This window comes from Halichoerus grypus, chromosome 3 (genome assembly GCF_964656455.1).
Source record: "Halichoerus grypus chromosome 3, mHalGry1.hap1.1, whole genome shotgun sequence".
Classification (NCBI taxonomy): domain Eukaryota; kingdom Metazoa; phylum Chordata; class Mammalia; order Carnivora; family Phocidae; genus Halichoerus; species Halichoerus grypus.
Genome location: NC_135714.1, coordinates 46360697 through 46383459, shown reverse-complemented (window position 1 = coordinate 46383459; position 22763 = coordinate 46360697).

Genomic DNA, 22763 nt, shown 5'->3' with positions numbered 1-22763 from the left:
AGGAAATGCCAAACTGTTTTCCACAGTTTCCGCCATGTTACATTCCCACTAGCAGTGTGCAATGTTTCAATTTCTTCACATCCTCATCAATACTTTTTTTTTTTTTTTAATAGCAGCCATCCTAATAGGTATGAGGTGATGTTTCCTTTTGGTTTGAATTGCATTTCCCTCATGATTAGTGATGTTGAGCATCTTTTCATGTGCTTATTGCCCATTCATAAATCTTCTTTGGAGAAATGTTTATTCAAGACCTTTGCTCATTTCTGAATCAGATTGTTTGTTTTCTTAATGTTGAGTTGTAGTTCTTTATATAATCTGGATATTAATTCCTTATCAGATACATGATTTGCAAATATTTTCTCCCATTCCATTGGTTGCATTCTCAATCTCTGGACAGCATTCTTTGATACACAAAAATTTTTAATTTTGATATAATCCAATTTATTTTTTTCTTTTGTTGCCTATGCTTTTGGTATCATATCTAAGAAATCACTAACAAATCCAAGAGTGTAGCCTTCCTGTGCTGCTTCTCTCTTTTGCTCAGGCCCATGGCACCAGCAGGATAGTCGAGTGTCACGGTTTTTGTACTGCCAGAAAGCTCCCTAGCCACTGATGAGATCAGAAGTGGCACAGTAAATAGTACAAGAACGTCCATTTGGGCACAGACCTGAAGGCCAACCCTTACGGAGACACTTCCCATGCAAAGGGAACTGTGCTGGAAAAAAGTAGGGGTTGAAGCCAAGTTTTTCCCTCAGAAAGTGTGTAACGGTCTAGCTGATCAAGAATGACAAAAGACAAAAAAAAAAAATCACAGCCTTTGTACACAATGATTGTTGAATTTTATTGAGGAAAACGATGAAGTTCTGGTTGCTAGATTTGGTTGCAAAGTTCGTGTTCCCAGTGACTCAAAGAGGCCAATATCTCTTTTTTGGTCTTATACAAAGACAAGAAGGAAAGATAATAAGTTTTGATGGTGAGAACATGACAATAATAAATTTTCATAAGCCAAAAAAAAAAAATCCAAGAGCATAAAGCTATCTCTCTTTATTTTCTTTTAAGAGGTTTATAGTTTTAGTTCTAATATCTTTGATGTAGCGTGAGTTAATTTTGTATATGGTCTGAAGTACAGATCCAAATTCATTCATTTGCATGTAGATATCCAGTTTTCTCAAAGCCAGTTGCTGAAAGGATTTTCCTCCCCCTCCCCCACATTTAATAATCCTGGCACCCTTGTGGAAATCATTTGACCATATAGTAGAAGGTTTATTTCTGGGATTTTTGTTTCATCTGTCCATATGTCTGTTTTTATGCCAGTACAACACTGTTTTGATTCCTTTGTAATAAATTTAGAATCAGTAAGGTGATACCTCCAACTTTGTTCTTTTCAGAATTGTTTTAGCTATTCAGCGTCCCTTGAGATTCCACATGAATTTAAAGTTTTTAAAAATATTTTTGCAAAAACCATCACTGGGACTTTTATATGGATTGCATTGAATCTGTACATTGCTTTGGATATATTGACATCTTAACAATATTAAATCTCCCAGTCAATGAACACAGGAAATAAACTTTCCATTTATTTTTGTCTTTAACGTATTTCAGCAACATGTGGTATTTTCCAGTGTACAAGTCTTTTGCCTCCCTGGTTAAGTTTATTCCCAAGTATTTTATTCTTTGTGATGTAAACAGAACTGGTTTCTTAATTTTTATTCAGATTGTTCATTGTTAGCATGCAAAAATCCAACTGATTTCTGTGTTGATTTGGTGTTCTGCAAATTTGCTAAATTTGTTTATTACTTCTAACAGGACTTTTGGGGAAGGTATTTCTTTATGGCATATCATTTTGCTATATCACACTGCCTCTACTATTAGCGTGAATTGCAGTCACTATCTATGCAATTGTGGCAAAGGCATAACTCTTACTTGTTTTTTTCATCTTGGGACTATGAACATAATGATGAAAACAGTAACAACAGCAATGTGATTAAGAACATAGATTTTGGCAAAAGTTAATTTTGGCCCTTTACTTGCTTTGTTTCCCTGAGCATCTTTATTTATTGAATTAAACCATGCTTACCTAGGCTTATCAAGTACAGTCACTTGCTAGTGCTTAATATGTGAGTCTCAGATTTCTCTTCTATTACTTGGGTATGATCAAAAGTTGTAAGGATTCAATAAAGTGAATCAACACAGTGTCTGGCTCATATATCAGTAAATGTTAGAAAACGTCATCTCACAGTATCCTCACATCAAATGAAATAATATATATGAAAATACATTGTGATCCAGTAAACTCTCTTATAAAATAATAACTTTTAAAGCATGTATTCTTTCATTTACTGCCCCATAAGGAAGACATTTTATCCCACAATATTTCTGCAGGAATAATGAGTTGCTACCCCTGGGAGACAAAATGAGCATTAAAATACTCTGTTTTTGCCTTTTCCCATTGGACCACTAAGAATCACCCACTGATCATGAGGAGTCCCGTTATCTCTGCAATCCCTCTGTCACTACTAACAAGTACTTTCTAAACATGTAGCCATTTCACATGAAAGCTATAAAGTACATAGTAATTCAGCCATAGTTTAATAAGGATTAACGAGTTTAGATTTGTAAAGCATTTAGAATGCTGCCTGATATATATACAGAGTTATATAAGTGTTTATTCAATAATTGAAATAGTTATGTGAAAAGTCGTGATCTGCAAATGCTGTCTTTGTGTCCTGCTTAAAATGGTGTGATTTTATGTTTATGTCTTATACAAAATTCTAATGAAAAGAATATAATGTCAGGATAGAAGATTTAGCAAACAATTTTGTTCTTTAATTCTATCCACTCAGCCTTAATTGATAAATCGTTTTATTTTTTTATAAAATATTTGGGTATTTTACAAGTTTTGCCTCAAAGATTCTGGAGGCTTCTTTTTTCTCTTACACATCTCATGATAAGTTATGATTCCTTGACTGTTTACTTGTAAACATTACATCAGTTAAAACACCAGTATTGATGAACTCCTCAGTGTCAAGCATGTGATGGTTACCTGTTCATCTACCACTGATTAGTGAAGTAGTCATTGTGAAATAATAATTAAGAAATTTAAGAGGAAGATTTGGTCAGTGCAGGAAAAGCCAATGTCTTAGTATTAGCAAAATGAAGCTTTGGTGTTACAATTACTAGAGAACAAGTTTCTTAAGAAACTTCATTCACTTTATGATACCCACATAGGCTGAAATTATGCTTGGTGTGGAAGTAATCTCAGGTCAAAACTTTAAAGTTTAATAGGATGTTCAGTTCACAGAGTAGCTTATGAAGACAGACAGTGATCAATTTGGAATCATCTATATACTATGAAACTGAATTATGAAATGTATACTTGAAAAAAGTATCAGATTAATGTGGAGAAATAACAACATGAAGAAGGAAGAAATCAAGCATCTCTCAAGGATACATTTGAATGAGTCCTTAAAAGAACATCCTTGCTGGTATATAAGGTGGTTATCCCTTCCCAAATTAGGTGCCTTCCAGAAATTAAAAAAAAAAAAAAAGAACCCTGATCTCACTTGTATTAAGAAAGGGGATAACAGATGGTCATACAAAAGTTAATTTTTTTCCTATGCACATGGGCAAGGTGAACAGAAACACTATTAACCTTGGCAATTGTTCACAGTTATCATAGCATCTAAAATGAGCCTGAATGCTAGATAGAAAATAAAATTAAGACACACTAGAACAAGAGGGAGATAATCCAATGTGGTATTCCTTTTGATGGCTTGCATCATATACAACAAAGTTAGCTACTTCCTTGTGGCCGAAAAATTGTTCATGGTCTGGCCACTGCTCACTTTTTTCTATTCTTTCTCTCACCAGTCCCCTCATCTTACTCTGTGACCCATCTCCATGACAAAGCAAACACACCCCACATTCCAATTTTACTGAAATGCAGTTTACTGACAATATTTCTCCTCCAATGTAGTCTCAGACTATCATGCTATTATACTTTAATTTTCTGTACCTGAAATCTTTTTTCTTTCTCTCTTTGTTATTTCCTGGTCTCAGTTCTACTTATAAGATTCTGGATAGCAGGAGCTATGCTTCACTCCTTTTTGTATCCCCAGATCAGGCCACATTTTAAAGTCTAAACAAGTTATCTAACTAAAAATACAAGTGTCCTAGGACACCTGGGTGACTCAGTCGGTTGAATCTGCCTTCTGCTCAGGTCATGATCCCAGGGTCCTGGGATTGAGTCCCATGTCAGGCTCTCTGCTCAGGGGGGGAGCCTGCTTCTCCCTCTTCTTCTGCCCCTCCTCCTGCTCTCTCTCACATGTGCTTTCTCTCTCTCTAATAAAGTTAAAAAAATAAAAAATAAAATACAAGTGTCCTATTAAAATTATTGAATAAGAAAAATAAAAGATATCAGTGAGATAAAAATTATTCCAATAGGTACGTAACAGTATTAAACTTAAGAAATAATGTATAACAAGCTGAAAGAGGGATTTTTTTGTTGAATTACTATTGCTTATATGGTGAAATTCTAGGAGGAAAGATTAAAATTATTGCATATAAAGAGAAAAAACACTGAGTTGGGATTTGAAATACTGGGGAAGTCCCATATCTGCTATTAACTAATTATCTGGTGAGGGAAGTAATTCATCATCTGTACCGTCATGAAAAAAATCTCCTATAAGCCCTTCTTCATTATATTTGAGTTTATATCACATTTCAGTTAAGATTACTATTGATTTTTGCTACATCATAAGTAGCAAGAAGTTTTATAAGCAATAATGTGGTTAATAAATAGAAAATTTGAAGCATTTCAGTTTTGATTATTTTCATGTGTTTTACTTCAATAATAAAATATGGTCGACAAGACATTATGTTGAAACAGCAGGAGTTAGCGGGAGGTGTCAAGAGAAGCCAGAGATCAGTTTTTGATCTGGTAAAAGACTGCTTACTGATAAGCAGTTTTCCATTCTTTCTAGACATACAGAGGACTGAACCTGATGAATCCCTTAAGTTTGGGTGTTTGTAATACTAGCTATTGAGGTAAGAGAGGGAAATGTCAGGTTATTTCCAAACGGCAACTTTTAATTCCCAGTGTGATGAACTCCTGAGTTCTCTTTCCCCTGCTAGGATGGTTGTGGGAACGCATGTTCAGAGGGCACTTCATCATCCCTGTCCCTAAGTAAACAAGATGAGAAAATAAATAAACGTCTTCTCAATGCTACCAACCCACAAAAAATAAACTTTGTTTGTCTTAAGCCACCAAAATTTTGAAGGTGTTTAATTCCACAGCATAACCTAGTTTATCCTTATTGGTAGAGAATTTGGTTCACATATTTGAAATGCTGACATATAGAAAAGCCTAAAACACGTGGCATTAGATTAGGTATTCAGAGGCAGGTAATGAGGTAAATGTTATCAAAGACTTGAAAGGTGGGGATCAGGAACAGTTTAACTATGAAGTTAATGAGACAGACTTCAGGTCCCCCCACTTACACAGGTCCATCCCAAAGCCCCAGGAGGGAATCTAGGAATGTGTTCACAGGGACTTTACAAGCAGACATATTTGCAAAATGTTCTGACATCAGTACTATAATCTCACTTTATTAGGATGACTGTCTCTTTTTACTCTACTTCCCCATCACCTTCTTCATGTTAAGTGGAATTAGTGTTACCACAATCATTTCTGGTATTTGTCTAAGGGGAAATTGAGTTGGAGATACATTTAGTTTGAGGATAATAGAATATAAGAATTAACACAATTTATAACTAAGCTTTGTTAGCCATAACAGGGGAGAAATGCTTTCCAGAACATTCCTACAGCTCTCTGTGCCAATTCGCCTGGTATTATTCAACAGAAATGTGTCCTCTATCATCTGGCACCAGAAGAATGTGAGTTGTGGAGGAGTAACAAGATTGGTATGTATGGAGTTAGAAATGAGAATATGGAATATTTTTTCCAGTTATAAAACTGTAAGCAAAAGATTTGTTTTTTATAGAACCCGAGTCAAAACTGAAGCTCTCTCCTTTATGTTACATAGAAAATAATGTGATGCATATAACTATAAACACACAATACATTTTTAAATGGAATTATAGAATTCATCAGCATTCCCTTATTTTGAGGGGCAAAAAGATGCACTTTCTACTAACAGTGTGTATTTCTATAAATGAAGTCATGTTCTATGTGTCCAAACTGTCAATAATTTTTTTTTTAAAGATTTATTTATTTGACAGATAGAGACACAGCGAGAAAGGGAACACAAGCAGTGGGAGTGGGAGAGGCAGAAGCAGGCTTCCCGCGGGGCAGGGAGCCCGATGCGGGGCTCGATCCCAGGACCCTGGGATCATGACCTGAGCCGAAGGCAGACGCTTAACGACTGAGCCACCCAGACACCCCCAAACTGTCAATAATTTTTAAAAAGATCTATCATGTTAAAGGAAAAACAGATGTACTTTTCTGTTCTGTGAAGGAAAATATTATTAAAATTCACTGTAATATTAAGATGCAATAAAAGATAATATAATTAAAAAGGCAGAAAAAATGTATAGGTATATCATAAATAAGATTTTAAAAATCTGTGATTTTAAAAATTTGTGATATTTTTTTATTTGTAATTATTTTGTTGTTTATCTTCTCATCGCAAATACCTAATTTTGTCTTTATAATTTGGCGTTCTTATTTATTTATTTATTTATTTTTAAAGATTTTATTTATTTGCGAGAAAGAGAACACAAGCAGGGGGAGGGGCCAAGGGAGAGGGAGAAGCCGGCTCCCCACTGAACAGAGAGCCTGATGCAGGGCTTGATCCCAGGACCCCGGGATCATAACCTGAGCCGAAGGCAGACACTTAACTAACTGAGCCACTCAGGTGTCCTTTGGTGTTCTTTTTTAAAAGAGGTCTTCTCAGCTTCTTCCCTGAAAACTTCAACACACACCATCATACCGATTCACACTTTATGGTAGAAAAACTTTTAGCAAGACTTTTTTTTGACCATTTGGGATTCAGGTAATATCTAATAAACTAATAACACTGGGGCTACGGGTTGAAATACAGAATGTTAATAATGTATGTTTGTTATTATTGGCCGCATTTGGAAAGATGAACCCAGAAAATGACTGACAGTAATGAATGAAAACAGACAAAACCCTTCAATTCAGAACGCTATAGATTTGGAAGAAGAAACTGCTATTCAACCACAGATAATAAAATGTACCATTTAAAACAAAAAAAAGAAAGATATTTGTGAATGAATATTCAAAGCAGTTTTATTGGGGCGCCTGGGTGGCTCAGTCGTTAAGTGTCTGCCTTCGGCTCAGGTCATGATCCCAGGGTCCTGGGATGAAGCCCCGCATGGGGCTCCCTGTTCCACCGGGAGACTGCTTCCCCTCTCTGCCACTCCCCCTGCTTGTGTTCCCTCTCTCGCTGTGTCTCTCTCTGTCAAATAAATAAATAAAATCTAAAAGACACACACATACACACACACACACACACACACACAAAAGCAGTTTTATTAGCAATAGACAAAAACTAGAAACAATTCAAGTGTCTATCAATAGATAAATAAAAACATTTTTATACATCCATAAAATCAAATACTATGCAATAGAAAAAATAATTATGCTAAGTGTAACAAACAAAATTCTATTTATGTAAAATTATAGACAATATTTACTATAGTCACAAAAACTGGATCAGTTGTTGCTTGGGGATAAGGAACAGAAGGGAGGATATATACAAAAAGGCAGGAGAAAATATTTGCAGGTGATGAATATGGCCATTATCTTGACTGTGGTGATGCTTTTGCAGGTGTATACACATGCAAAAACCTAAAAGACTATACACTTTAAATATGTGTAATTTATTGTCAATTATAGCTCAATAAAAGTATAAATAATTACTACGAGAAACAAAGGCTGATTGAAACTGTTTTGTTGCAAGGATCAAATTAAGAACATGGCCATCCACATTGTTTAAAGTCTCTGATGGGATGGAATTGATGCCCAGAGTATCTTCACAAATGGAAATATATATATCTGCCACAGAGAAAATATACTGCATGAGTGGATTTCCCAATGAAGCCTGAGAAGATGAGGGTATCTAAAAATAAGTCATATGTGAGAATGAGAAAAAGTGAGGGAGAGCAAAAGAGAGAGAATTGTATTCAATGTAGACACAAATCTTTTAAAAAAAGCAAAAATGAGAAATATTCTAGAAAAGAGCTTGTATATATAACCTTTAGCATATGTTGCTGATTTGGAATCAACTAGATGATAGGTCCACTAAGGTTTTAGCAGAGTAACACTACCAAAGAAACATTGCATAGACCCTAGAGTAAAAATGGGTCTATGTCTGAGGTGTGAAACAATCCTTGATTCCAAACCCATAGAATATACAACACCAAGAGTGAATCCTCATGTAAACTATGAGCTCTGGATGATTATGACGTGTCAGTGTAGGTTCATTAGCTGTAACAAATGTACCACTCTGGTGAGGGGTGTAGATAATGGGGGAGGGTATGCATGTGTTGGGGGCTGGGAGCATATGGGAAAATTTCTGTACCTTCCCCTAAATTTTGCTGTGAACCTTAAACTGTTCTAAAAAAGAAGTTTTAATTAAAAAAAAAAAAAAAACTTCACAATGACAACAACAACAACAAAAAACCCTTGGGTTTCAACTTTCTATAAGCAGCCTGCCTGCTGAGAAATCTTCTTACCTTCTTGTAACCCCCACCCCCCAACCCCACTCACACACAACCAGGAAAGCATGCCTCTCAACATCAACTTTCTCTGTAGTGTTACATTAATTAAACATGGAGGGCATTAGACTGAGGTGGCTCTGATGTCTTGATGACCCATGTAAGCAAACCAAAATCTAAGCCTGTAAACGCCTCAAAACTAAGGACAACCAATCACAAACAGACAACTAGACTTTAAGCTATAGCTCATCAATAATTTCCTTGCTTTGCTTCTGCCTTTTCTCTATAAATGTCTCTCACCGAGCTCCTGTCATTGGAGCGCTCCTACTTCCAGTTTGCCACTGCCCTGATTGGAATTGATTTTGCTCAAATAGACTCTTAAAAATTTTACTACTAAAAAAAAGTTTATCTTTTACAGTAGCCAACAATGTTATATTTTTATAAACACACACACAGACACACACACACACAACAGAAAAACCAAACATGTAATGGGACAATGGTATGACATGACAAAGAGCCTGTTGATTTTGATCTCCACAGGTTTGTCAAGGGTGGATTGGTGAGGGGCAGCATCTTAAGGAAGGGACACCCTAAAAAAATAATTTTTACTCACTTGAACCTGCAGCCACTTATATCTTTTATGTTTTCTTCAAATGTAAATGTTCGTAAGTTTTGAAGAGTGAAAAACTATCAACTCAGTACCCTGAGAAGTGGAAGAGATAGAGAAAGCAAACTAGCTTTTCTTGGTAAACCATCCTATGGATGGGCTAATCGTCTTTGCCCTGCCTTTCAATATAGTAAAAAAAGGATGCAATTTCAATTGAGGTGAATCCTCTTCTAGGATTCACATTTAGTCCTCTTAGCATAGCCCTTTGACCTGACAACACCCCCTCCCTTCCCTAACTGTACACATGCTCCCACACACAAGCCAATGAAAAACAAGGGTGGTATTTGTTTCATTCCTTCACTTATGAAATATCAACACATGTTCATTGACATTAAACCTTTTCATCAATTGTAAAATGATAGATTTAAGGATACTTTTAGGACTTCTATTTAGATGAATACACATAGAATATTCATCACAGGATATTATACAATATCATTGACACTTAAAATTTATGCTCTGAAATAAGACCGACTCTTTGGACGTTCAGACTGTAATATTTACTGGCTGTGTGGCTTTGGATACATCACTTATCCATGTATGGCTTCAGTTTTTATCTATAAAATGAGCACAAGAATATTATCAACCTAATGTAGTTATTTAGAGGATTAAATAAAAAAAAAAAGGCAATTTAAAGGCAATTTTATGGGACCAGCTTAATGTCTGGCCCATAATGAGCACTCCGAAAGATGTTATTATTTTTATTACATGAAGAAATCAAGTTTTGAAGTTGTTACAATTTTTTAAAAAGTCTCAGTTATAATAAAAATTATCTTTGCCTATAGCTTACACACACATACATGCACAAAGGGCCTAAAACTTCTTGGGAGAATAGCACAGTTGGATAGCTCCAGTTTTTCATGGTTTCTTCAGAAAATGAACTATGATCTGAAGTTTTCTTTTTTTTATGAATTATTCTGAAACTATCAGGAGGGTGAAGAGCTAATTAAAAAGGTTGTTTTGTTTTGTTTTGTTTTGTTTTTGTAGAAAATCTCTCCTTGGCCTAAAGCCAAAAGATCAGAAGGAAGGACGATGCAAAGAAGAGAAGGTAAGCCAGTACTGATGAATTTCTAATGAACATTGAGGGTCAACAGGTCAGGCTACAACAGTGTGAGGTGCCATAAATAATTTTTACTCACTTGAACCTGCAGCCACTTATATGTTTTATGTTTTCTTCAAATGTAAATGTTTGTAAGTTTTGAAGAGTGAAAAACTATCAACTTATAATTCTATAATATAATTTAACTAACAATTAAAAACAAAAGATGTATATCAATATAATTGTTTTGCCAGAAACTTAGTAAGTGGTAGAAACAATCTAATAATAGCAGTGCATGCAGATAAAGGGGTGAAGAGAAGAAGTCAAATGAAACAACATTGTTAGCTTTGGTTGGGATTGATTCAAGGAAGAGAGCTTAGGATAGTTGGAAGGGATTTTTTTCCCCCTGTGTTTTGTTGCCTTTTTAAAAGTTATTATTTGTTATTATTATTGTTTTATAAAGAGAGATAAGGTGAATCCCACAGAAATTCAAGGAAGTCCATGATAAAGCTGAGCTGTTGGCCAGATCTGAATTAGAGGAAACTCTTGGAACCTCAGCAGCAGATTTTGTGAATCTTCATTTGAAGTTTTCTCCATTATCTTGACTCATTTATTCCATATATCTTTCAGAAATTCAAGTCCTGAACTCCAGGAATATGATCTGTTATAAAACATTGCCTCTCAACTCTGCATGAGTTGGAAGAAAGCAATCTATAAAATAAATATTCAAAGGTGCCAGAAATCATTCCCTGTAAGTGGAAATTTTGAGGTAGTAAATAGAAGTTGTGTATAAATTAAAAAGGGCAAGATAAGAGGTGAGGCCTTTCCTTAGGAGGATATAGAAAAGTCAGAGACAAAGAGTAATTATCTGGGATGCCTGCGTGGCTCAGCCAGTTAAGCATCTACCTTTGGCTCAGGTCATGATCTCAGGGTCCTGGGATCCTATCAAGCAAGCACCATATCAGCATCAGCTGCCTGCTCAGCAGGGAGCCTGCTTCTCCCTCTCCCTCTGCGTACCCCCCATTTGTGCTCTCTCTCTCATTCTCTCGCTCTCTCTCAAATAAATAAATTTCTTTTAAGAAGAGTAATTATGTAAGATTAAGGTGGTGGGTTTATGCTAGTAAAAACAGACCCATATTCTGAAACAAAATGCTGATAAAAAGATGTAGGTTTTCTTTCTCTCTTGCATAGACAAAGAATTATCTTGACTCATTTCCAATTTCTCTCTTCCCGCTATTTCTTCAACCTACTCCTCTCAGGCTTTTACCCTCACCTTTCCACCTCAAAGAGGTTTTTTTGTCAAAGTAAGCAATGACCTCTACTTTGCTCCATCTCATAGCTAAATTTCAGTTGACATTTATTTATCAACAGCATTCAACAAAATTGATTAAAAAAATAATTTCTTTACTGCCTTTCCATAGTATTATACACTACTGATTTTACTTTTTCCTCACTGGTCACTCCTTATCAGTTGTCTTTCTGGTTCTTCCTCATAACCTTGACCTTACTTCATTAATGTTGAGATGCTGGGGCATTCATCCTTTGGATGTCTTTAGTTTTTTAGTCTACTTACTCTCTTAAGGATCTCATACAATCTGCGTCTCCCAAATTTATATATTGCTAACCCAAACTACTCTTCGGAAATTCAGAAGTATACATATACCTCACTATTTGACACTTCAACTTGGATGTTTAATAGAAACCTCTAACTTAACATGTCCAAAAGAGAGCTTCCAATCTTCCCCCTTCAAACTTGCTATGCTTATATGTCTCCAACTGAGATAATGACAATTCTATCTTCCATTTGTTCAGACCAAATAACTTGGACTCTTCTCAATTGCTCATGCCATTCATTCAACTTGTTAGCATGTCCTGTTATTTCCATATTCAAAATATTTCTGGTATCTAAGCATTTTTCAGCAACTCCACCATTACTGCCCTGTTTAAGCCACAATTATCATTTATCCAGATCACCGTAAGAGTCTCCTTCACCTGTTTATGCAGTCTGTTGTCAAGGCAGCAAAGTGTTTCTGTTGAAGACTCATCACATCATGTCACTCCTTTTCACAGGATCCCCTAGTGTCTTCCTATCTCACTCAGAATAAAAGTCAAACTATGTACAATTATCTATAAGACCCAACCGAATCCCTTATAGGCACTTTGGCCTCTTCTCCTCCCTACTCACTCCACTCCAGCCACACTGTTTTCTCTGCTTTTCCTTGAACTTGCCAGACACGTGTACCATCTTAGGTTGTTTGCACTTGCTGTTTCAACTACCTGAAATACTATTCCCCCAGTCATCAACATAACTTTGCTCAGTTAACATTACCTTCACGTCTTTGCTCAAATGTTACTCTCCAAGAAAGGACTCCTTTTACTAGCTATCCGACTTCCCAACACACTCTAGTTTGTTTTGTCTTTTGTCCAAAGCACTTACACCATTAACACACTGTATATTTTATTTTAGTTGTTTATATCCCACTGTTTCAACATAAACTCCTTCAAGGCAGGGCTATTTGTTTTTATCTACTGTGTTCCTAGAACCTAAAACAACACCTAACTCAAGGTAGGACTTAATATATCATATATCATAATTAATGAACGGACATTAAGTATCAAATTATTGTATCAACAATAGCAGTTTAGAAATTCAGATCAAAGGACACTGTGGATTACAAGGATGTCTATATAGATAAAATGGTACTACATTTGGACCTCAAATGAGGGTAGTATACATATGAGGAAAACGGTAAGAAAGACAGCAATATGCCAGCCATGTCTGAGAGAGTTACTGTAACTACCTACCTGGAATAGGTGATTTATGCTGAAGAATGGTAAGAAATCAGCTTATCAAATTGTTTTTGGCCCAAATGATAAAATATGAAAGGGATCTCCCCACTAGAGAATTTTGATTTTAAAATGTCTTCCTTTTTATTAAAAACAGAACAAAATATAAATGACCTCCTCAATGCTGAGAAAGCTCAATGCTGAATGATCAATACCATCTCATGTTATAACGTCCAAAACTTTCTAAAAGGTGGTCATTTGGGGAGTTAAAAAGCAGCAACAGCCTGAGAAATCGGTGAATGAATTTTTGGCTAACGTGATGTCTAATCACAACTCTCAGATGAGTGTGTTTGCTTGTGTTTTGCGTCCTATCCCTACCTCTTTGTGTATTACTATTTTAGTGCACGTAAGAAAACCTCCAATTGCTACATGTGAATCTCTTTGCATTTTCTGACAGCTTGAACTTATTCTGCCCACATGCAAGTGTTAAAGAATTAATGCAACCTCCAAGTAGCTCTCAACTAATGACTGTTGGAAGTTGGAGTATAAATGTTTCAGCTATTTTCTCCCTTTGGTGGGATAATTCTGAGAGACATTCTTTACATCAGCTCTCCGAGTTCCCCAGTAGGATCATGCTAAGGGAAATAAATCAGTCAGAGAAAGACAAATGTCATATGATTTCACACATATGTGGAATTTAAGAAACAAAACAAATGAGCAAAGGGGGAAAAAAGAGAGAGGGGCAAACCAAGAAACAGACTCTTAACTCTAGAGAACAAACTGATAGTTCCAGAGGGGAGGTGGGTAGGTGGATGGATTAAATAGGTGATGGGGATTAAGGAGTGCACTTGCCGTGATGAGCACAGGGTGATGTATGGAAATGTTAAATCACTATATTGTACACCTGTAACCAATATGTCACTGTGTGTTTACTAACTGGAATTAAACTAAAAACTTAAAAAAAATAAATGAACACAATGATCACCTGTCTAATAACCCAACATATTTGCTGCCTTCCCTTCCCTGTCTCACTTTCTTATTGCCATACAGGTGTCCTGGTATCAGATCCCAAATATACTATCATTTTCCAATACTCTTACATTAGTGTTTGCTATTCAGAAATGCTGAGTCTTTCAGGGAAAATCTAGATATTTTGTGAATATAACAGAACAAGTCCAATAAGGCATTGAGTTTATCAGCTATAATTTTCATCAATTATTCTGTCTATTTTAATAACTCTATCTTGTTAAATGGGGTGATCATCTATACATCAATGGGTGCATGCCACAAATATCCTGGGCAAACACCACTTTAGTAGTGGCAGAGGGGAAATGAGTGCTAAAGAAATTAGCAACCTATACTAATAAAAACGCAGCAGGCAAGTCTGTTAAAAGCTTTCTCCTCTTGTGCTGACCCTTGCTACCTCATTTGTGAAATTCAGTTTCATTATATCATCAAGTGATACAGACATAGGCCAATAGGCCACATGGGGTAAATATGCACATTAAAGTCTCAACACACTACCATTGTAACTAATACTTTAAACCTCACTAAAGTCATTTTATACCATTTCTCTACTTTTGCAAATAGCCAACTGTCTTAAAATATAACCATATTTTTATTTCAATTTTACCATAAGTTCTCACATATTTATTTTTCAGGTTTTTGAATTCTGATATAATAGATGGATTAATCCTACTTATATTAATTGTTATTGTGAGGTACTTATCATTGTCCACATAAAGAAGATTTCATTCTTAATTATTTCTCTTGGGATCATTACAACCCCATGTGCTTTTACCAATAAAAATGAAACTGACCTATATACCAAATAAGGTGGTTTAAAAAAAATAATTTCAGCAGAGATACACAGGTGTGTGTGTAAATCAAATTTGAGTTAGGTAAGTTTCTTTTTCTTCTACTTCTTTTAAAATACCACTCTTGAAACTTTCTGCATAGAAAGCTGGTCAATCTTGCACTCACCATTTGAATGAGAAAAAGGAGATAATTAGCAAACACTGCATTAATTGAGTTTAATAAAATTTAAGTTAGCATAATGGTTTTAGGGGCAATGTTCTTAGCTTGCAAAAACAAACAAACAAACAAAAAAACTCAGACTAGTGATTCCTAAGGCTCAGAGAAGAAAAAGATACCCTACCATTGACCAAGTGAAGCTATTTTCCATAAAGTATTTTGATTTCAGCTTTGATTGCTCTAGAACAATATTTCTAGAATATTGTTCTATACAACAGAAATACAATAGAATACAACAGAAAGATAAATGAGAATAAATGCAGAATGTTCATTAAAAAAAAAACCTATTGTTGAAAAATAAAAACTCTTTTATCTTATTACAAAATAGCAATGCAGTGATGAAAGAACTGTTAAAAATATGCAGGGCATATTTAAATATTCTATATTACTACTACATAGATTGCAAAATGCATTATTTGACTATAGAACATTTTGAGTTGAAAATAAAGGATAAGAGAATCATAAACTCAGAACAGTTAAATTTAAAAATATCATTTTGTCATTACTTTTCCTTAATATATTTTTACTCAGAATGCTTAATAATATTATATTTTATGAGAAAATAATTTGATGAATTTTTGTATTGACTTTAATATTTAATTAAGATATCAATTATTTCATTGAGAATTTAAAATCTGTTAAAATTTGCTTTTTAAACTTTGTAGTATTTTGTATACTAGAAATAAAATCCCTCAAATAATTCCCTGTAAAATATTAAATGATAGAAACATATATATCTATTTTATAGAGCTTGTATGTAACTAGAGTTCATTTTCATAAAAATAGATTTTCATTAAAAATTATTCATCAAATACACTTGGGAAATAGTTACAATAATTAATACTAATTCCCTGATTTCGGAATGTGTAAAATTCATTTATAAGCTTATATATTTGGGAAATTTCAAGAAAACATTATAATGGGCAACATCTTTAAGTTTATTTTGTAGAAAAACTTTCTTTGCCTTCTCTAATTCCCACTGCCACCCAACTATTCAATGAAATACTATAGGAATAAAAATGTTTATAAATAGGATGACATAACCAAAGCAATATTTTTAGAATATAGACCACCACCCATATGGCAGCATAGAGAATATATTAAACTACAAGAGGTTACCACTACTGAAAACTACAACAGATTTGACAATTTTCTTTGCAAGTCTTGCTTAGAAGTACAGCACATCACTTTGAAATGGTGGAGAAGTTGATATCTAATATTCTGGTCTCTATTTTGGATATATCTGAAATGGAGACAAGTTTGCAACGTTGACCTTTTAGTTAGAGGTGAAAATTTATTTTTTAGACAAGTTTATACTTAGATTTGCTCACAATGTATGTGTTTAAAGTTAACTGCGGCAATATTATCTATAGGTTGGAAACCATTAGGATGTGTCATAGCTTTGTAGTTACATATATGTCCAAATATGTTTCATGTGGTTTGTGCTCAAACTCTCCTAGATACATGGTTCCCAAAGCATTAATCCAGTTGACTTCCAAACTTGAAAAGAACTTCATCTGCAGAAATTAATTTTGAATTGGAAGAATTTTATATTTTTTTCATTTAATAGACTATATTGTAATGTACAAAGTTACAGAAGGAAGAAAGTGATCCAATAATGCTGTCCCAATAGTGAAAATTACACCTCTCTCTACAGTAGCTTAACATACACACACAACTATACAAGCACATATGCACACAAATATAATATTTGAATCTAAGGGATAATCATTAGAAATGAATGAATCAGCTTTTTATTCAATTCTTACAATTACTTGCCTTATAATTACATTAGAATCAATGAAATACTATATAAAACTACTTTGATTTACATGTACAGATCCCTAAATCTTGATACAATCATACATTTGTTAATTAATTTATAAAATAAGCATGGACTGAATGTGGCAAAAATATCCATGCCAAATTCTTACTTTGTTTACTAAGAAATATGAACAGGACATTTCTTGCTTATTTCATGATCTGGGTGGTAGCACCGGAACCAAGTAAGATATTGGCAACTAAACATTTCCTAACAGTTTCTGAAATCAATAAAGTTTTGAAATCTAAAAATACTCTCTTATTTTAGGGTTCATGACCATTGAAGAACAAATTCTTCCAAACAGACTTCTCTGTCAGTAAAACTGTTTTACTGAGCTTATGGTAAACTTGGTGCTATGTGTCTCATAACATATAAATCAGATCTAACCTCTGATGGAAGATCTCAATGACCTCTGTCTCCCTATAGGGATAAAAAAATAACAGATGGATTGTAACATTTTGAAGAATGATATAAATGATGTTACATCTCCAATATAACTTTGAAATCTGCTCCCATTTGGCAAGATTAAGTGTAGTCCATACCTTCTTTGAAAGCAATCTATTTTTAAGCTATCACATGCTATTTGTTATTGTTTCTGAAAGACGTTTTAAAGAGCTTCATCTGGGACATATTATATGGGTTCTTAGTTTAGAGACTTGTTGAAAAAAATGTTAATGTACTTTATGCCTTAGATTATAAAGGTAGAAATTACCTGCTATCTCTGGATTTCTCACTGAAGATAAAATTTTTAACATGAGATAATTTGAAATTAGGAAGAATATTCCACATTCAATTATTTTTTAAAAACAATACCTTAAATGGTCAACATCAAGTCAATTGCTAATTATATTCTTGTCCTAGGCCATTTCATACTTATGTTGAATAAAAGTACAGGTTTCATGGTTTAGATTCATCATTTCAATAGCTTTATGTGGTTCATACGATGCTATATTTTCTCTAACACACATCATCTGTTACATTTCAAATCAGTTTTGATGTAAAAAATGAGAACAATAAACATGATTATAATTAGGGGGAGTTTGTTAAATGTGCCTTAATAGGTCCTATTGTGAGATGTGTCTGATGTACAAGCAGAAATCAAGGCTAGCATACTGAAGAAGAAAAGATAAACAAACCCCATGGTTAGTGAGTAGATATAGAGCTTGAAATTGTTTGGTCTAGGAAGACATCTAAAATACAATTTGGTACATACAGAAAATGTAATTAAACGATAATTGCACTGAAGCACAATGAGTGTGGGATAAACAGCTTGTGAATCAATAAACCGTGAGGCAGCAGGCTGAGGTATTTATTGATTTATGATTCATTTAGCTCCAAGTTCACTTCATTTCTAATTCAATTGGAACTACTGTATTATCCTCCATTGGGAGAGCTGGGTGGAGTGATTGTATCATTTTTATATGAGGAAAAGATTATCTGAATTAATATCATTTTTTTTTAGTTTTATGTGAGTACACTCCTTTGAGTTTTTTTCCTATTTACTAACCAAATCTATAGGCTATGATATATGGCTATACTAAAATTTGTCTTTTTACATATTAAAATTTACATCAATTTGGAAACTTTAGGACAGCATACACCTCTGATAAATGAAAATCCTATGCTTTCATTAATTTAAGACATGAGTACTGTAGAGTATTATAATACACATTCTATCATGGGTCCTAACAAAAAAGCATTCTGCATTTGAACCTAAGAAAACTGAACATTTTAAGTAAACTAGACATTCTTATTGTTGCCAGGGAGTGTCATTATTAGCTTCTACATGGATAATTTTTTTATTTATGTTGTTACCCTGTGCACCTTCATAGATGAATCCTAAGTATCTGTTTCCCCTCACTGATCTCAAGTAGATCAAAAAGCAAAAATTCAGCTTTTCCCTTCAGCAAGCATAAGAGGCAAGCCACTAAATAAGAACACTTTCTAAGTACCTCTCTCTGAGAGTGTGTACAATATGTAGAAAGTATAGTCACTGAATACTCATTACTGGTCACTTTAAAAAATAAGCAAAACTATTATTTTGTTCTATCACAAAAAAGCTGTCAGTTTATCAAGGATAATACTGGAAAAATGAGAAGTTTTTGAGGTGATGAAGAGTTTTATAATTTATAATTGAATTTGTACAGTTAAAGATGTCTCAAATAAACAAAGAAAAATGAAGCACAGGGACACCTGGGTGGCTCAGTTGGTTAAGCATCTGCCTTGGGCTCAGGTCATGATCTCAGGGTCCTGGGATCAAACCCCAAACCCTGCATCATTGGGCCCCCTGCTCAGCGCCTGCTTCTTCCTATCCCTTTGCTCTTTCACCCTGGTTGTGCTCGCTCTCTCTCATGCATGCTGTCTCTTTCTCTCTCTCCCTAACCCCATTCCAAACATACATATATATTTGGTTTATTTGCTAAATAACCAAGGAATAAAACATATTTGTAGGGTATGGAGATTGCCTCTATATACCATATCAGTGTAAAAGAAGACATCTTAAGGTCTCATAGAAGGAGAAATACCTAGGAGTGTTCTCTCTAGCCCGTCTTATCAATGTGAGAGAAGAGAGTTATTTAAATGGAGTGAATACTAGAGATGGGGGAAGGAAAGAAGAGTGCCAATATGAGAGATGGTCGAGCACTTGCTTGAGAGTAGCTAAGGGCCACTTCTTACCTCTTCAGGCTTCTGAGAGGAAGCAAGTTATCTTAATAAGATACAGACAATCTTGCCTTGTGGTGTAATTAGAGTCCTAGATCAATGCATTATATTCCTTTCTTAAAAGCAAAATACCTTCTTGCTTCTGATTTATCCTTCTAGAAGTATGAAAGGGGGAGGGATATTTAAGAGGAGCTTTTATCCCCTTCAAGGCTAAAATTTAACTTATGTGCCATATAGCATCTCAAAAGGAATAAATTCTGACCCTAACACATACCCCTGAGTCCCTGGAGGAATTATTTAAACATCAAATTTGGCTATGTTATTCCAAATGGCAAATCATTATTCTCATGCAACAACCTTGAAATTTCTGCATTTATCTTTAAAAAATCAGTTTCAAAATTAATTAATCAATACATATCCTTGATATAATACAATACTCCAAGAGTTTAGGTATATTTTCCTTCAAGGGATTAATTAATCAATTGAATTCATAAATATTTATTTAATATCTAGTCAAGAAAACTGCTAGACACTAGGAATACAAAAGTGAATAACTTAAGTGTGATCCTTGCCCTCAAATTATCATGATCTATTTAACAGGGGTACAAAAAAGAAATGCCTGGAAAACAAATAGATAGGATTTCACCAAATGCTGAGCTTTTCTAGGAGCAGAAATTCACATTAGAATGAATTTCAAGTATCAACTTACATAAAAATGAAAATGCATCAAGCATACATAGTTAAGTACACATGAAAACTGCAATACCTAATGCAAGAATTCAATCTCCTATCTATAAGGATGTACAAATATACATATTCAACCATCTAAACATATTTTTTAGAAACCATGTTTTTGAAATATTTATGTGATTTATGGTTGCAGGAATGTTTCATGTCTTTTTAACTTCATATTGTATGTTGAATTATGAGAGCTACAGTGTAGTAAGTGTACTGCACTTATAAAATATTTTTCTTCAAGGAGCTTAACCATATTGGCAGTTTCCTAGTGAGAGGAGGCACTCAAAAACTTTAGATAAATGATGTCAAGAAGTAATCATTAAAAAACAAACAAAACAACCATACTCATTATATGTCAGATGGCTTCTATTTATAATGGAACCGGTGATCACTGAATTTAACATCTGTTCTCCCTCCCCGCACTGTTAGAAGGTGGAGGGTCAATAATGTATTCTCCAGACTGAGAAGGTACTTTAATACTGAAAAATGAAGCCAGTCACTCCATACCATTTACAAAGTTTTAACTCAGGTTAACTTACTGATAGGGCAATCAGGTGGGCGATCCACGGGGTCTTACGTAGCTATACTACGTAGCTATACTACACAGCTCTTCCCCACTCCCACCCCCAGACCATAATCCCCAGCTTTTATGGAGCGAGAGGTATGGTGGTGAGGTCACAGGGTAGTTATCCAAAGTGGTGCCATCTGTGCGCCAGAGGATCTCTACTAGTTAATGTGAAGCGCTCCATCGGTGCACCCGAGGGGAGAACGAGATGGAGGTCCAAAGATGGAGTCAGTGTTGTCCTCACTCCCACACCCCACCTTTGAAGGAACCACTATCAAATATTGCATTTCTTTCTGTAGTCAGGAAAAAGTGGGGTAGGTAAATATAACAATTGTGTCAATGACTAAGTAACACTGAGTACTCAATGATATTGTGTTATTATTATTTAACTGTTACAGACATGCTAGTTTTTTATTGTTGTTTACTTTAATTCCAGTATACTTAACATACCGTGTTATATTAGTTTCAGGTGTACAATATAGTGATTCAACACTTCCATACATCACCCGGTGCTCATCACACAAGTGTACTCCTTAATCCCCAACACCTATTTCACCCATCCCTCTACCCATCTCCCCTCTGGTAACCAGCCAGTTTTGATAGAAAATGAGTTGCCAGTTGGCAAAGTCTATCATTTTGCAAATATTTCCTGAGATATCAGTTCACTGTCTGTATTTTGCCATGTAGGTGGCACAAATAAATCTTGTTTATAATTTTGAGCCTGGAGTGACATCATCTCATATTTGTCCTTGGGCTTTCTTTACTCTGGTTTTCATTTCTTAATATATAAATGTTTTATCTTAATAATATCATGTTGTATGGTCTTTTTGATCAATATTTTAAAATTATATTATTTGATAATTTCTTAAAGAAGTTTGTTAGCACTTCTTATTTCATAGTATATAGAAGGCTTTATTGTGTAATACCATTGTTTTTTAATATGTTCAGTATTTTCTTGTGACTTAGGCACATAATGAAAGTATTTTTCAAGTGAATGTAAAATGAAAAAAAGGGAACTATAAGTTGATATAGAAATTATTCCGGCAACAGTCGAACCAGTAGGGACTGTAAATGCCATGTTCAAAATATATATCTAATATTTATCAGAGTACATAAAAACTCATTATAGCTAAGCAACAGATACAAGCTAAAATGGACTAACACATACTTAAATTTCAAAGGCAGGAAATCTTACTGCCGTCAAACCTAAAGCAATACAGAGGATAAGATTTTTTTCTAGACCAAAGAATGCTTTTTAAATGTGTAACTGGTCCCCTTTACTTTTACCATGACCTACTGATCATGGGAATCACCTGGGATTTATGGAGAGCTCTGTTCTCAAAGTTCCAAGTTCTGAAGTCAATTGAGGCATTTTGTTTCACTTGTTTCCTTCATCATAAAACAGTCATATAAGATTAGTCTTTATTTGAGGAATGGAGTAATTGTGATAGTATTAATATTTGAGTCTGGATTTGAAGAGTAAATATTTTGATCTTTAGGAGGATTTATACCTTAAATTGAGAACAAATATTCAGTTAATTTTATATAATATAATCATGCAATAGAAAATACCAAAAAATGTTAAAATTCAACTAGCAGTTATTTAAATATAATTTTGAGACAATTTTTTAAAATGATCAATTTAAAATCCATCACATGTTCTAACATTGTATATTTTTATTTATCACATTTTTTGGAATGTATTGGTTAGTTTTTACCTTACTTCCTTTTTTGTGTAGAGCAT